General features: G+C 41.8%; 1 protein-coding gene across 7 annotated transcripts in view; it reads right to left on the bottom strand.

Annotated features, from left to right (window-relative positions):
• gna13b (guanine nucleotide binding protein (G protein), alpha 13b) overlaps positions 1-16,704 on the bottom strand; it is a 155,287-nt gene that overhangs the window by 40,359 nt on the left and 98,224 nt on the right. For 4 of the 7 annotated variants that reach the window (XR_015868187.1, XR_015868189.1, XR_015868190.1 and 1 more), the window contains one exon: positions 15,625-16,332. The exons of 1 other annotated variant lie outside the window; for it this stretch is intronic. The gene's annotated coding sequence lies outside the window, so the exon portion shown is untranslated. Of the gene's footprint in view, positions 1-15,104; positions 15,541-15,624; positions 16,333-16,704 lie in introns of those variants that run through there. 2 more of the 7 variants (XR_015868188.1, XR_015868191.1) reach the window with 2 other exon arrangements.

The following is a 16,704-nucleotide window of genomic DNA, read 5'->3' as shown; positions in this document are numbered from 1 at the left end:
ATTCTTTTTCTTTTCTTTCTTTTTTAAGTTTTTTTGTGATATGAAGGGGAGGAAAAGCGTACAGAAGCAACCGTATGTGGCATGAGGTGCTAGAGCTGCCTCCTGGTGGCAGGGGTTGTACCCTGCACCTCACAGCGGTGGCCAATATACAATTAAGGCCCCGCTATAAAACACAGCCAGACTCTTGCCTCTTCATTGATGCATTCACAGATGTCTACTTACTTCCGGGGTACCTCCCATTGGCATCGCTCGAGCTAATTAAGGTAATGTCTGTTGGCTGCCGCCTTGTACTAGCCGTGGCCAAATTGATATCTGGATCTTGATTTTAAGTTCTTGTTAAAAGTAAGGCCCCGAAAGGGCACAACGTAGCAAACCTTGCTACGTTGTGCCCTTTCGGCAACGTTGTTGCTGATCGAACCTCGCGGCTCGATCAGCAACACAGCCGAATTAGCAGCTGTGTTCCTGTCTTCCACACTGACGTGAGTATCCGCTCTACATGGGTGAGTCTCTTCCCGTGGTGCGTGATCTTTTCCTGTCTTCCCCATTGACCAGACATTGAGCGTCGTAGCCGCTGCTGCTTTGGTAGCTGGTTTTACGGGACCTTCGCGTCCGAGCGGCCGTCACCTGATCCAGCCGGAGGCGTCTCTTGTCTCAGCCGTCCGCCTCTGTGGATTTCCGGGCGGGAGCCAGCACTCCCTCCCTAGTTTGGACTGAGATCTGGTTACTGGACTTTTAACACCCATTTTGGGTTGTTTTTTTTAGTATTTTAGCCATTCTTGTGGGTTCGTGGAAACTATTTACTTGCTTTTAACTTGTCTTATACATGCTGGAACATCACCTCCGGCGTCACTGCATGAGGGCTTCCAGTTTCAGTGTTGATGATTTTATTTTTTGTTGTGTCCACCAGTGTGCGTGTGGTGGTGTGCGTGTTTCACTAGGTGGTGGTTTTAATTGATTGGAAGCGCCTCGCCTCTCCAGTGCCCCGGACAAGGACATTCCAGCCTTATTTAAGTATTACCACTATTTTTAATTATTTTAAGTAAGCACAATAAAAATATTGGAACCACACTTCTGCCTCGGACTCGTTGCCACATGTATATCAAGGTTGTGTCATGAGTGGTTGGGGTTTGGGGTCTTTTGCTCATGTTGCTAAATTCTAGTTTCAAGCTTTGTTTCCCTTTGCATTTGCTTTTGCTGTCAGTGTCTTGTTAGTTTGATCTTGTCCACCTGACTGTTTACCTGCCCTCCTTGTCAACCAATCAGCTCCCCTGCCTTTTGTCTCTCCCCAGCTGTGTCGTGTGTTGTCTTTAAGTTTTCAGTTTGCATTCGGTTCTTGTCGGGTCATTGTTTATTTTCCGCGCTGCCTGGTCCTTGTTGCTACATTACCTCCCTGCTGCCTCGCCTGAGCTGTCTTGTCATTACTCTGCTCCTGGTCCCCATTGTCCCTGTTTTGTCCCCACCTGCCTGTAAGTTTGTTTCTGTTCTATGTGTTTGTTGTACTTATATTCCCCATCCAGTTCAGTTTGATTAAATGATCTTTTGAGCCTCAAACATATCAGCCCCAGCAATTATTGATTCCACCTTTCCCACACTCCTCAACATGCCACGAGATCATGACAGGTTGCACTGTATTTGATCAATCACAATAGATTTCTCCTTGGTTTTTGTTGTATTTATTTTACCAACACTAGTAACATCACAGATCTGTTTCACTTACGGTTAAGGAGCACTGTCACCAGTATTCTGTGCTGGAACTTGTGGCAAAATGTTCCCTATATATTCCTGCACATGAGTCCCAACTGAAAGTATTCCCAACTGCTTGACATATTAACACAGTCAAGAGCATGCTTCAGATGAAAATTGTTACATGCTTTATTTTTTAAAAAGAATGTGTGCTCAGATGTCAATGTGTGGCTTCTGAAAAAGAAATAGAATTAGTCTATTTTAATAATTTCCCGTTATTTTTTTCTGTCATTTTGATATATATGCCTTTGTTTTAACCAAACATCGTCCAATGTATTGCAATACTTATCGCAATACGCTTTTGCTGCGTCGCAATATATCTCAACACAATTTTAAGACCCATCCCAGTGTCCCAACAACTGACAAAAATGATGGGTATGTATTGCTTAATTTTATAGAAAAAAAAAACAGCTCACAGACATGACACAGTGACAAATGAGAAATTAAACCAAAAGGTGAACCCAAATAAAAATAGAAATTAAAGCTGCAAGCAGCTATAAAGGGCCCTCGCAGACCTGTGCATGTTGGGGTATGAACAAGGACTATGAACGATGAAAAATTAATTGTAGATCACTTCAGTGCAGGACTCCTATGAAGTTTGTAAAAATTAGAGAAGGTGGGATAATGTGGTTGAATTACTGCAGCTTTTATTGTTACAGTTGTGTGACTTTACACTGTCGTATCGGCCACGCCCATTATCGAAACATCGTACCATTTGGTGGAAGGCATGAGTTGTGGCCAATGGCTTTTCAGACATTATTTAAGGGATATCACTTCAAGGAGCTCAGCAGAGTACATAAAATGTTAAGGAATTGCTATATTTTTTGCTGCCACTAGGTGGCGCTCGTATTGTGATAAAAAATAGGCTTGTAAGTGTGTTTCACTTTGGACACCCATCCAATATACAAAGTTTTGCATACATCAGATCATCTAGGTCCAATTACAGCAACTTTTACCGTTTTGGCGAGAAATCGGACTTTGAGTTGGCATAGAGGCCACGCCCTCTATGGAAAAGTCATAAAAGTTAAGAACCTTCATTTTCCACTGTGTCATAGCTTTTCTGACCATTTTTTAGTTCATTTAGTCAAACAGGCATTGCACAGTACATGCAGAGTTTCACATGGTTTGCAGCTGAAACAGCTGAGTTATTAAGGTTTTTGTCACTCTTGGCGAAGGAAATATTCAAAATAATTTGTAGCTCCGCCCACATCTTACAAGTCATGGGATCTTCACAATTTTTTGCATATTTGTGCCGCTATATCTGCTTATAGTCCATACCATTGTAAAAGTTAATCGGGTGAACCGTTTCAGATAAAAAGGCACTAGTTTTAGACCAGCTAATGTCGAAGAATGGAGCAAAACTGCACATTAAAAAAATTCATAACAATTTTTCTGTGCATTCTAGCACATCACTCCTGTTGACTTTTTTGTAGGTCTTACAGTCCTCCATTTTCCTATAAAGTTTCATAGCTGTAGGTCAAACCAAACACGAGTGACTGTAATCTTTCAACTAATGACATTTTTTGCAGCCACTAGGTGGCCTTATAAGCAATTGAAGATTTTTATAAACACATGTGTTAAGGGCTTGAGTTTTCATGTGTCTGTGAAGTTTCAGATTTTTCCAAGCTTGTAAAGCTGAGTTATAAAGGTTTGTTTCACATGTGGCAAAGTAATCATCAAAGGCATAATATGAAGCCCCGCCCCCAACATATTTGACGGCGGATCGTCACAAAAATTTGAACAATTGTGCCTCACAGTCAGATAAAACATCACAGCAAATTTGACAGCTTTCACAAATTTCACAGCTTTGTGGTGGAGGTTTGTAGTCTGTGATAGCCTGAATGCCCTGCCATAGGCTGTGTGCATTCTTGCTGTCCTTGAAGTGAGAAGTTATCTTGTTTGTGTATTCTTGTTTGGCTTTCCTGATGCCACGGGACAGGTTGGCTCTCGCTGTTCTCAGGGCTGATTTCTCCCCAGCTTTGAAGGCCTTGTCTCTGGCCCTCAACAGCCTGTGGACATCTCCTGTTAGCCATGGCTTTTGGTTAGCCCGTGTGGTGATCCTCTTGATGTGGGGTCACGTCGTCCGTGCATTTGGTGATGTAGGAGGTCACCGTGTCTGTATACTCCTCCATATCTGTGATGCCGTTGTAGGTGGCTGCTTCCTTAAAAATGGTGAGCAGTGTTTGTATACTACAGTGGCATCCCGGCACCACGCTTCGCGGATGTAAACAAACACGCCGCCACCGTGCGACCCCCCCCCCCCATGAAGATGAGATCATCTGGGACAAACCACATCAGCATTTACTGTTATGATAACTGGCTGAGCACTGCTGAATAGGCCACGGCCATGATCAAAACATCATAATATTTGATGGAAGAAATTAAGCGTTTCTGAAGGCCTGTCTGAAAAAACTTCAGTAATATTACTTTGACAGGCTCAACAAGGTACCTATAAATGAAAATGTAATTTTTTGCTGCCACCAGGTGGCGCCCGCACTACGAGGAAAAAAGTGTATTTAGCATTGTACTCCCAAAATGAAATTTAAAGAAGATCATCTTGGTCCAATTACATTAAGTTTTACCGGTCTGGCTAGACATTGGACCTTGAGGCGGTGTAAAGGCCAGGCCCAAATTTGAAGAGTCATGAAACTTGAGATTCATTATGTTTGCTTTGCCTCAATATTCTTCTGACCAATTTTCAGTGAATTTGTTTAAAGCAGCATAGCAGAGAACATTAATGTGTAAAAACTATCTCTTTTGTCATAGTGACAATGTGGGCCGTAGCCCTCCCGCAATGCCACTAGCGTCGGCTAGTGCGGGTCGTAGCCTACCCGCTAGTCCAGCTAGCATTAGCCCTAAGAAGCCTGCTAGCCGCGGTGAGCCTGTTCAGACGCATAATCGTTTTAGCCCCCTCGCTAGGCAAACTCCATCTCAGTCTACTGGCTCCCGCACATTAGTTATAGGGCACTCCCATCACCGGTAACATCAAGCTTAAAACACCAGCCACCGTAATGTGTATCCCTGGGGCCAGAGCACCCGACATTGAAGCTAACCTTAGGGAGCTGACACGCAAGAGGCCTAGACACCAGTTTAGTGCAAACAACACTAGCTACTCGGACATAGTGATACATGTCGGCTCCAACAATACTTGAATGAGGCAGTCTGAAATTACAAAGAAGAACATAGCTAGGACTTGTAATCTCGCTAGAAAGATGAGTCGGCATCGAGTTATTGTCTCTGGCCCTCTGCCTGCGAGAGGCAATGATGAGAGGTTTAGCAGATTATTCTTGCTCAACCGGATGGCTAGTTTCTGTAGAGAGCAGGGTTTCCAGTTTGTAGATAATTGGCCCTCTTTCTGGGGCCGGCCCGACCTGCTGAGGATGGATGGCCTTCACCCTAACTGGGAAGGCGCCATCACTCTTTCTAGAAACATAGATTACTGTTTGAGCCTTCCATGACTTCCAACATTAGAGCATGTCGTAGAGTTAACCGGCACTAGGCTGGACTGCTACAACACACATAGCATATTTAGTCTAGGTCACTGCAATCCACACACTGTTTCAATACCTAATGCTGAATGCCCTAATGATAAGATATCTGCTGAGGTGGTGTTAATTAAGGAAAATAGCCCTGCCTCTTCAATTAGTAAGACTAGTGACAAAGTACCTAGGCGGAATATTAATATCAATATGTGTGCAGTAGCTGTCAACAATCGAATTCCTTCTTTACTAACATTGCGACGAGGTTTTAATTACTCAAAATACAGAGCAAAGCCCCAGCCATAAAAATCTTGTTGGTATTAGTACTACCAACACGAGGACTCAGAATAGTCCAGGAAAAATTTCCCAGTTTAAATTCGGCTTCATAAATATTAGGTCATTCCCTTCAAAAGCCCTTCTTGTAAATGATCTTATTACAGATCAAAATCTTAACGTGCTTGGTCTCTGCGAAATCTGGCTAAAACCAAATGAATTCTTGCCATTAAATGAGGCCTCACCCGCAAACTTTGTGGGCTCACATGTTGCCCGTCCTTGTAAAAAAAAAAAAGGGGGGGGGGGGGTGTTGCCCTAATTTCAGAATCTGATTTTAGGCTTAGCACGAGCACGAGTCACACTTTCAAGACATTTGAGGCTCTCGTTATGCGATCGAACGCCTCACCACCATTCTATGTGGTAGTTATTTACCGTCCTCCTGGTCCATACTCTGGATTCTTAGATGAATTCCCTGAACTTATGGCTGACTTAATAATTCACACAGATAATATATTAATTATGGGTGACTTCAATATTCATATGAACTCCCCATTGGAGCCACTTACTGTAGCTTTTCAAGCAATAATCAATGCATTTGGTTTTACACAAATAATAAAAGCAGCAACACACCGGAATGGTAATATCTTAGACTTAGTGCTAACCCGTGGCCTAACTGCCTCAAACGTCACAATTCTGCCACATACTAACGTTATGTCGGATCATTATCTTATAACATTTGAAGTCCTAGCTCAGTGTGGTCTTATTGTCCACAACCAAGGCTTTAAGAGCCGTGATATTAATTCTTCAACCACTGCTGCACTTTCTGAATTACTGCCTTCCGCAACAGCTGCCTTTCCGTCTTTCACTGGTTCAGTTGATAAGCTCGCGAATGATTTTAATTCGGTTCTTTTAAATTCCCTAATCTCTATTGCGCCGCTGAAACTTAAAACTCGTCCGAAGCAGCACACTCCGTGGTTTACAGAGGAAACGCGTACGTGTAAATTGTTAAGTAGACAGCTTGAGCGTAAATGGCGAACAACTAAACTCGAGGTTTTCTGTCAGGCCTGGTGCGATAGCTTGCTGAAATATAAAGAGGCTCTTAGGTTAGCAAAAACAAACTACTTTTCCAAAATGATTAGTCCTAATGAAAACAATCCAAAATATATATTTGAGACGGTAGCACAGCTAACACAACCCCAGCAGATTAATCATAGTTCCCTTCATTCAGCACACGATTCATGCAATTCTTTACTCAGCGGATTCAGCTAACAAGGGACGAAATAAAAAAGGCAGCGCCACTTACCCCCTCGACTGTGATTGTTGATGCTAGTTCGGACAATCGGGTTCAAGAAAGTCTGGTTACCCTGTCCCAGTTTGATTTAGTATCCCTGGAGTGTCTTACACACCTGGTTAATGCAGCAAAGCCGACGTCCTGCATGCTCGACCCGCTTCCAGGCAAACTCGTTAAAGATTTATTCCCGGTCTTAGGGTCGTCTGTCTTGAATATTATCAACCTGTCACTCTCCTCTGGCATTGTACCAGAAGCTTTTAAGACGACCGTCATTCAACCATTACTTAAGAAACCTCACCTAGATCCTGAAGATCTCTTTAACTATAGGCCAGTGTCACACCTTCCGTTTATCGCCAAAATTCTTGAGAAAGTTGTAACACAACAGCCTAGCGATTTTATGATAGACAATAATAGATTTGAACTCCTTCAGTCAGGTTTTAGGGCCAACCACTCAACTGAGACAGCCCTAGTAAAAGTGACGAATGATCTTGGATTCCAACATCTCATCAATATTTACTGCTTGATCTTAGTGCCGCATTTGACACTATTGATCATCATATTCTTATAGAATGTCTTAGATCATGTGTTGGTATCTCGGGATCAGCACTTTCTTGGTTCAGATCTTACATCCTGGGAAGGACGCATAGTGTCTCTTATGGCAATGCGATCTCTGAATCTTTTTCCGTCTCATGTGGTGTCCTGCAGGGGTCAGTACTTGGTCCCTTACTGTTCAACATCTACATGATTCCTCTCGACCATCTACATGATTCCTCTCGGCGATATTATACGTAAACATGCTATTAGTTTTCATTGCTATGCTGATGATACCCAACTCTATATGCAGCTAACACAGCAGCAGCAGGTTAATCATAATTCCCTCCATTCAGCACACGATTTCATGCAATTCTTCACTCAGCGGATTCAGCTAATAAGGGAAGAAATAAAAAAGGCAGCGCCGCTCACCACCTCGACTATGAATGTTGATGCTAGTTCGGACAATCAGGTTCATGAAAGTCTGGCTACCCTGTCCCAGTTTGATTTAGTATCCCTGGAGTGTCTTACACAACTAGTTAATGCAGCAAAGCCGACTTCCTGCATGCTCGACCCGCTTCCAGGCAAACTCGTCAAAGATTTATTCCTGGTCTTAGGGTCGTCTGTCTTGAATATTATCAACCTGTCACTCTCCTCTGGCATTGTACCTGAGACTTTTAAGACGGCTGTCATTCAACCATTACTTAAGAAACCTCACCTAGATCCTAAAGATCTCTCTAACTATAGGCCAGTGTCACACCTTCCGTTTATCGCCAAAATTCTTGAGAAAGTTGTAACACAACAGCTTAGCGATTTTATGATAGACAACAATAGATTTGAACTCCTTCAGTCAGGTTTTAGGGCCAACCACTCAACTGAGACAGCCCTAGTAAAAGTGACGAATGATCTTCTAGTAGCCTTGGATTCCAACGTCTCATCAGTATTGTTACTGCTTGATCTTAGTGCCGCATTTGACACTATTGATCATCATATTCTTATAGAACGTCTTAGATCATGTGTTGGTATCTCGGGATCAGCACTTTCTTGGTTCAGATCTTACATCCTGGGAAGGACGCATAGTGTTTCTTATGGTGATGTGATCTCTGAGTCTTTCTCCGTCTCATGTGGTGTCCCGCAGGGGTCAGTACTTGGTCCCTTACTGTTCAACATCTACATGATTCCTCTCGGCGATATTATACGCAAACATGCTATTAGTTTTCATTGCTATGCTGATGATACCCAACTCTATATGCCCTTAGAAATAACGGATCCGTGCAAGTGCAGTAAACTGGAGGCTTGCCTTGCCGAGATTAAACAATGGATGTCTTCCAATTTTCTGCTTCTCAACCCTAATAAAACTGAGATGTTATTTATTGGCCCTGCTCATCATCAGCACTTGCTTAAGAATACCACGCTGAACCTAGAAAACTGTATTATTTCCCAAAGTAGTTCTGCAAAAAATCTCGGCGTGATATTCGACTCCACTCTCTCCTTTCGAGCACATATTAATAACATGACAAGAACGGCGTTTTTTCACCTCTGCAATATAGCTAAAATTCGCCCTATTCTTTCTCTTAGCGATGCAGAAACATTAATTCATGCATTTGTTACGTCGCGCCTAGACTATTGCAACATTTTGTTTTCTGGACTTCCCATGTCCTACATTAAAAGCCTGCAGTGTGTACAGAATGCAGCGGCGAGACTATTGACAAGGACGAGAAAGTTTGATCATATTACTCCGATTCTAGCTGACCTGCATTGGCTTCCAATACACGTGAGATGTGATTTTAAGGTGCTGTTAATTACTTATAAAATTCTACACGGTTTAGCTCCTTCCTATCTCGTCGACTTAGTATCACCTTATGTTCCGCCCCGACAACTTCGATCGCAAAATGCCGGTTTGCTATCGACCCCACGGGCTAAAAAGAAGTCTGCGGGATCAAGGGCATTTTCCATTCGCGCGCCAGTACTATGGAATGCCCTACCTATGGAAGTTGGCGCAGCCACCTCAGTAGAAATCTTTAAATCCCGACTAAAAACACATTTATATTCAAAAGCATTTAGTTAATTTAGCCTGTCTGTAGCCTTCTTCTTTTTTCTTTTTTCCTGCCCCTCTCTTCCGGCTGGGAGAGGGGGCTAGCTAGATGGTGAGGGTTGACTTGACCGCCTCCATTGGGTCCTGCGTTGGTCGACCATCACGGGTTAGGAGTTCGGCCGTCTGCAGTCCACCTGGCTGGAATGTGGGATGGTTCCTGCCCAATGGCCTTGCCTGCTGTCAAGACATCACTGCACTATATAGCACAATATGTTTTCTGTAATTTATGTCGTTTCTGTGTCTGGTACATGCAGCATCCACTTCAACCTGTGGGCCTGGAAGGGGGCTCCTCCCACCTGTGGTCCCTTCTGGAGGTTTCTGATTTTCCCCAAATTGGGGTTTTTGAATTTTTCCTTCCCCTTCTGGGAGCTTTGACAGGGGATGCTGTTGTGTACCTTATACTGAAAAGATGTCTCTGTATGACCTCTTTTCATCTGTGAAGCCCTTTGAGACTTCGGTGATTTAGGGCTATATAAATAAAATTTGATTGATTGATTGATTGATTGTCTTGCACCAGGTGTCGCGATTGGAACTGTTAAATTACTCAAACAGGATTAGCACAATGCAAAAACTGAAATATTAAGGTTTTTAACATTGGTGGCATAGGAAATATGATTCAAGTATTTTGAAGCCCCGCCGCAATCATATAGGTTAGCCGATCGCGACGAAATTTTGCCCAGTTTTGCCACTGTCTAGGATAATGGAGCATATCAAATGTGAACTTGATCGGGTCAAGGGTTTTGGTACCGAAAAATGTACAAAATCAGGCCAAATGCTACATTCAACAGTTGATAACTCTGGTTCTGTACATCGTAACATATGGCGCTCTATAATGTTTTTGTAGGTCTTGAGGTCTTACATATGCATAAAAAAATTCGTAGCCCTAGGTCAAACGGGTCAGAACTGGCTGCCGTTTTATGATCACCTGGGCTCAATTACAGTAAGTTTTGCTGATTTGAGAAAACTCTGACTTTGGGGTGGCACACAGACCACCCCCTTTATCATAAAATCTTAAAACTTAGAAACCCTTATCCTCAAAGTCTCGATGCTGTTCAGACAAATTTTCAGTTCATTTCCTTGTACGGTCTTAGCACATTACATAAAAGTTTAAAAAAAATGACATATTTGCCTGTAAATAGGTGATTTCAGGGGTCCCCAAACTTTTTTCCTGTGAGGGCCACATAACTTTTCCCTTCTCTGATGGGGGGCCGGTGTCAGTTTGTAACAGAAAAAGTGTGACGATCGTAGGGGAGCTTAAAAATTGTATTGTTTTCCAGAAAGCCACACATAACCAAATAACCCTTTCCAGGTTCTTTACAGAAAAAAAGGAAACAAATAATAACACTATTAATGAAATAAATAATAACTAAATAACCCTCTCTGAGTTCTTCACAGAAAAAACAGGAAATAATAACTAAATAACTCTCTCTGGGTTCTTCATAGAAAAAAAAGCCATGGAACATTAACTTTCTGTTGTGCCATGCACAATCTTAACAGATAAAAGTTCAGCTCAGTTGTCAGAGCACCGCTGTTTGCAGCTCTCTCATCAACTTGCCTGTGAAAACCACAAAGGATGCAGGTTGAGAAACTGAACTAAGTGCACCTACACAGCACAATAATTTCACTACCAGTATGGTTTTAAAGATGGATTTTATCCCAGTAGATTTTATTATGATTATATTTGTTTATGCTCAGAATGACTCAAGTCAGAAAAGTGAGCTTACCTATGTATGTTCATTAGTGTGAACTGTGGGCCTGCATTTGGCTGGTGAGAAGTTGAATATCAGGTTCCATTCTAGTTACAGACAGTCTCAAGCACTGATGCAGATGTTCATCTGTCAATCTTGACAGTTTCGCCCACCATGCTAGGAGCCCCGTCAGTCGTGATGCTAGCTAGCTTTGACCAGTCCAGGTCCAACTTCTCCATGGTTTGGCACACTTTGTCAAAAATATCCTCTCCCGTTGTAGTCCCTTTGAGACTTTGGAGGGCTGCCAGCTCTTTGCATATCTCAAAGTTTGCGCTAATTCCACGAATAAAAATGAGCAGTTGCGCTGTGTCTTGCACGTCTGTGCTCTCATCCAGTGCTAATGAAAAAAAGTCAAATTCTTTCGTCTTCTGCTGCAGCTGGGCATATACATTACTGCCGATTTCTTCAACGCGTCTGGTGATTGTACTCGCCGACAGACTTACGGCATTAAATACATCTTTCTTCTCGGAACACACCTCCTCCGCGACAGCATCCATACATTTCTTAACAAACTCTCCGTCAGTGAAAGGCTTACCGCTGCTTGCTATCAGTTTAGCAACCCGAAAGCTGGCCCGAGTGGATGCCTGGTTCAGCTGAGCTTGGCGTACAAATGTATTCTGCTGAGATAGTAGTCCACTTTTTAGCTTCCGAGAGTTTGTCTGCTCGTATTTGGCCTTGCAAGCTACCGTACTTGTCTTTGTGACGGGATTCATAGTGTCGGCGAAGATTGTATTCTTTGAATACCGCCACCATCTCTTGACAGATGAGACAAACAGCCTTTTCTTTGCATTGAACAAAAAAATAATCGTTTGTCCACTGCAGGTAAAATACCCTGCATTCTGAATCAATTTTTCTCTTACTTAACCTTTTGGCCATTATTCCGTTCTCTCTTTGACGGGGCCGGGCCTAGGATTTTTTTTCTGGAGGCCAAAAAGGAAAAAAAATCCGATAGCGTCTCTGGTATTGTTCAGAGGGCCGGGCCAAATGTGCTGACGGGCCGCATCCTGCCCGCGGGCCATAGTTTGGTGACCACTGGTATAAACTGTACACAAAAAAGGAGACAAGGCAATCTTTCTAGCTCATGCATGAGGAGAGTGAAGAGGAACTGGCCAAGGACAATTCTACTGCGCTCTGCCAGCCTCTCCGACCCCTCTCACTTTTGATACAGAGATACCTAACTAAATGAAGGTCCCGGCCCTCAAGAGGCAGGTAAAAATGCAAGTCTATGGCCGGAACCTTGTGTACTTGTCCTTCTATGTGTGAGCATGTGGGTGAGAAACTAATGCATGCATGATAAAATATTATACGTAGCAAGACATTCTGATAAAATATTATGCATAGTGAGACATCGACAAGAGTCACAGCTGCCGGAGTGCTCCAACGGGCAGGCTTAAGCGGCCTTCCTTCTGCTTGAGAAAAAACAATAACAAGGCAGTTTTTCTCACACTCATTCTCACAGCATACCTTTTCTTCTTTGCAAGCAGTTATATTTTGTAGCAAATTTATAGTTACTACAATCATTATAATCTTAACCACAATCATTCACACAGCAAAGCATTTCTTCATTGCAAGCATTTATATTTTGTAGCAAATGTGATTTACACTATTTGATGTACACATATATACACACACACACGCACACCTCACACGCACACCTATATATATATATATATATATATATATATATATATATATATATATATATATATATATATATATATATATATATATATATACCAACGATTTTGTCCATGTGTGTGTGTATGTATATATATATATATATATATATATATATATATATATATATATATATATGTATATATATATATATATATATATATATATATATATATATATATATATATATGTGTGTATATATATATATATATATATATATATACACACATATATATATATATATATATATATATATATATATATACAGTGGGCCCCCGGGTTACGAACTTAATCCGTTCAGCGGCTACGCTCGTATCTCGAATTGCTCGTATAGCGGGCAATCCAAACCCATGTTAATTCGTGAGTGCGTGCAACGCGCGCAGAAGCCTTAGGTAAAATCATCACGCTGTATACATAAATTAATATTATGTGACATAATCTACTGTACAGCTGCATTAAATAACAAATACAAAGGATAAATTACTTTTACCTTTGGAAAGACGTGACTTGTGCTGAGATAAGCAGAGATGAGCAGAGATGAATGCTCTAAGTCAATACGGTAAATCAGATATGCTATTGGTCTTACAGTGTCAAAGTAACTTTTTCAGTCAGGGTTTTCTCTACTTCCTTTCATCCCAACCAGCTGTGCCATCAAGCTAGATAAAGGCGTTCGGCCAATAGCATATCGGCACTTCTGTGATTGACGTGTGACACCGGCCAATAGCATCTCCGTGAGTGAGACCGGGTGACCTTAATCGACCAATAGCATATTGGCGTCTCCTTGACTGACTGATAATTATTTGCACTTTTTTTTAAACGGTTGGAATGTATTGACATCTTATTGATTAAAACACATTTAAATCTGTGACGATTTTTTGTCCTGCAATCGGCACACTTAATTTCATGTCAACTGTTTTTCCCGACGTGAATTGAGCACGGTGGAAGCGGAGAGGTGGTTGTGTGTGTTGCATTTACTAGGCAGCACACTTATGGCTTGTTCGAGCGTCAGTTCACCTTTGGTTACAACTCACAAAATTGCAACAATGACGCTGTCCCAATGCATATCGGGAGATCGCCGACTAGCCTGACATGCAATCTTGTCTAGCAACCATTATATGGCGCTGTATCATCACCCGTAATAGGGTGCAGAGAATAACCTCTTGAGTTAATACGGCAACGCATATAGGCTATTGGTCTTACAGTGTTACAGTAACTCTTTCAGTCATGGTGCAAATCACGGAGATACTAAAACATCATCCTCTTATTTCTTCCTTTACCGCTGCTAGTAATTTTAGAAGCTATGTCTAACAGATAAAGTTTGCAAAGTCTTCAAAACATTCCGTTTTTCACTCATTTTGTCTACTTCCTTCCATCCTGTCCCATCAAGCTAGATAAAGGCGTTCGGCCAATAGCATATCGGCATTTCTGTGATTGACGTGTGACGCCGGCCAATAGCATCTCCGTGAGTGAGACCGGGTGACCTTAATCGACCAATAGCATATTGGCGTCTCCTTGACTGACTGATAATTATTCGCACTTTTTTTTAAACGGTTGGAATGTATTGACAATTAATTAAAAAAAAACACACATTTAAACCAATGACAATTCTTTGTCCTGCAATCGGCACATTTAATTTCATGTCAGCTGTTTTTCCCTTTAGCTGTACAAACACTACACTTAAATGGTAATATATTTAGACACCGTGAGTGAGACAGTCAGTGTGAGATTGTAAGACCAATAGCGTTCACGTTACCGCCATAAGTATCTATTAATGAATGTAGATAACGCAACTGCTGAATATATTGACGCGGTTAGGCGAGAACATTTCTACATACTCAATGGCTGGTTTGACGGAATGCTCGCAAGACGAAAGGTTTGCTCGTAAGCGGAGGACAAAATTCTCCCTGATCCACGCTCGTAAGGCGGAATGTTCGCAAATCAGGATGCTCGTAAGCAGGGGGCTGACTGTATATATATATATATATATATACACATACACACACATATATATATATATATATATATATATATATATATATATATATATATATATATACACATACACACACACACACGTGGACAAAATCGTTGGTATATATATATATATATATATATATATATATATATATATATATATATATATATATATATATATATATATATATATATATATATATATATACATACACACACACGTGGACAAAATCGTTGGTACCCCGCAGTTAAAGAAGGAAAAACCCACAATTCTCATTGAAATCGCTTGAAACTTACAAAAGTAACAATAAATAAAAATTTATTGAAAATTAAATAATCAAAATCAGCCATCACTTTTGAATTGCTGATTAACATAATTATTTAAAAAAACCAACTAATGAAACAGGCCTGGACAAAAATGATGGTACCCATAACTTAATATTTTGTTGCACAACCTTTTGAGGCAATCACTGCAATTAAGCGATTTCTGTATTTGTCAATGAGCGTTCTGCAGCTGTCAACAGGTATTTTGGCCCATTCCTCATGAGCAAACTGCTCCAGTTGTCTCAGGTTTGATGGGTGTCTTCTCCAAATGGCATGTTTCAGCTCCTTCCACAAATGTTCAATGGGATTCAGATCCGGGCTCATGGAAGGCCACTTTAGAATAGTCCAACGCTTTTCTCTCAGCCATTCTTGGGTGTTTTTGGCTGTGTGTTTTGGATCGTTGTCCTGTTGGAAGACCCATGACCTGCGACTGAGACCAAGCTTTCTGACACCAGGCAGCACATTTCTCTCCGAATGCCTTGATAGTCTACAGATTTAATTTTACCTTGTACACATTCAAGACACCCTGTGCCAGATGCAGCAAAGCAGCCCCAAAACATTACTGAGCCTCCTCCATGTTTCACCGTAGGGACAGTGTTCTTTTCTTCGGGGAGACGACCAAGGAGGACACCACTGCTGAAAAAAAAATCATAAAAAAGCGAGACTGGAATTTGCAAAAATGCATGTTGACAAGCCACAAAGCTTCTAGGAGAATGTCCTTTGGACAGATGAGACCAAACTAGAGCTTTTTAGTAAGGCACATCAACTCTATGTTCATAGACTCAAAAACCAAGCATACGAAGAAAAGAACACTGTCAAATGGGTCAACTAGCTGAACCGTAGTTACTGTGCCAAGATAATGATAGTGCAGCATTGACAGCAGCATATTTAGCACGGTACTGGCCACATTGAGATGTTGAAACTTTCTTTTTTGGCAGACGAGTATTGCCGCAAAGATTTTAATATAATCAAGCAAATAAAATTATAGGGAAAACAGTGGCTGAAGTCCCCCGCTGTGATGACCCAGCAGCCCCAGCCTTCACCCTAGCGTGCCCTACCACCCTACCTCTTGCTCGCCTCCGACCCAGCCACCTCGGCTGCCGGCCACTACGTCGTCCAGGTGCAACAGAATCAAAGTTCTCAAGGCCAAATTAAAGTTCATGATGAACTTAACCGATGATAAGAAGTGCCTCCTTGCTGAAAAAAAAAAAAAAAAAAGCATTTGCTTCGGGAGAGCACACCAGAGAAGGCCGGCATTCATTTATTAATTGCTTCGGTTTTCATTTATGACCATTCTCACAAAAAAACAAAAAAAAAACGAGGGACACGCAACGTAGAAAAGAACAATAAAGGTGCTGTAGGAGAAAATATTGGCTCTGCTACATCGCAGGAAAGTGAAAGTTTCCAGCAATGCTCTCCTTTCCGGATCCACTATGAACTGTACAGCAATCTCACTCCCCTCCCCTCCCCTCGGGCGACAAAAAGTGACTTCACAACAGCGATCATCTTGACGAAGCGCCTCACGTAGAGCCTAAACGACGCGCTTTGACGCGTTCCATGTGAACGCGA

Source organism: Hippichthys cyanospilos, chromosome 16, assembly GCF_059441005.1.
Source record: "Hippichthys cyanospilos isolate Australia breed blue-spotted pipefish chromosome 16, RoL_Hcya_1.0, whole genome shotgun sequence".
Classification (NCBI taxonomy): Eukaryota; Metazoa; Chordata; class Actinopteri; order Syngnathiformes; family Syngnathidae; genus Hippichthys; species Hippichthys cyanospilos.
This window is presented reverse-complemented; position numbering and strand designations above follow the sequence as displayed.